This window comes from Monodelphis domestica, chromosome 6, assembly GCF_027887165.1.
Source record: "Monodelphis domestica isolate mMonDom1 chromosome 6, mMonDom1.pri, whole genome shotgun sequence".
Taxonomy (NCBI): Eukaryota; Metazoa; Chordata; class Mammalia; order Didelphimorphia; family Didelphidae; genus Monodelphis; species Monodelphis domestica.
Window position 1 is genome coordinate 291,370,872 of NC_077232.1, and position 1,295 is coordinate 291,372,166.

Sequence of the window (1,295 nt, forward strand, 5' to 3'; positions counted from 1 at the left end):
CTCCATAAAAATTCTTTAGAGTTAGGTGTTTTTTGTTGTTGTTGTTGTTTGCTTCTTTTTCCTGCCTTTTTTTAGATAACCTCTGTTTTCTGGGAGGTTAAGGTACCCTCTTTTTAAAAGAAAAAATTTTTGCCTTTTCCTCCACTTTATTTCATACGCCCAGCACACCATCACAATAATGACTTCTTAAGTTAAACTAAAAATCATTAGGGGTTGTGGAAAGGTATATATATATATATATATATATATATATTGGGAGGGAGGGGAACTGGTGTCACACCTGAGGTGTTGGGGGAGGGGAGAAGACATGTCAGTGGATGGTCTTGACAGGCTTCTTGAAGTTACTGGTTGCTTGCAGCTGCAGTTGATAGTCCATAGTGTAGATCTTGAAGCCATACAGCCTGGGCACAAATTGGTTGGCAGGCTGTTTGGGCCTGTACTCAGGATGCATCATGAAGAGCATGTGGGGAAAGCCAGTGCCAATGAAAGCACCATCTGTGTGGTAGTACCTAGATGACTTGGGATGTAAACATCCATGCACTTGGGGCAGTAAAGCTTCACCATTGCCTCACCTGGTATGTCTGACAGTCCAATTGCCAACATGAGTTGTTTTTCACAATATACACAGGGATAATAGCCAAAGTCTCCCTGTTGGTATTTTAGGACAACACCACAGTTTGTGGGGATGTAGTGGGCATGAATCAGTCCATATAATAATTCAGCTGCCTACTCAATCAGGTCACTCTGGTTGGGGTTGTCCTCCAACTCCTCATCAGGTTCCAGGTTGAGGATCATGTCTAGTGTCTGCCTATAGAGGGGCACCTGTTCACTGAGTCCTGTGAGGTTGAACTTGTATGGAATATAGTCTTCATCCACCTCACAGAAGAATTCATTGCCACAGAGCCCACAGAACCATGAGATCCATGATACTTTTTCTGAGCTACTCATCTTTACATCAGCAGGTTGGGGCAGGGGAGGGAGAGTGAGAAGTTGCTCCCAGGTGGCAGTAGCAGAAAAGCCACATAGGGAAGGTCATGGTCCTGACCTTGGCAACCTAAGTGGTGCTGAGGTAGGGACTAGGGTATCCTCTTAAACTGCAGTCCTTCCTTGATGTAACTCTTACCTTATTTTCTGAGATTCTGCTAGTTTTAGTTCTTTGGAGATGTTATCATGGCCTGAGGGTTGGGAGCTCTGAGGGCTTCCTCCCACTGCTAATTCAATCATTGAGATGCTGATAGCTTAAAGACTTGCCTTAGGCTTGAGCATATGCTTTTGATCTCTCTTTAAACTTGATC

General features: G+C 43.9%; 1 pseudogene; it reads right to left on the reverse strand.

Annotated features, from left to right (window-relative positions):
• Positions 1-310: 310 nt before the first annotated feature.
• Positions 311-977, reverse strand: LOC100023286 (casein kinase II subunit beta-like; annotated as a pseudogene).
• Between the last annotated feature and the right edge of the window lie 318 nt (positions 978-1,295).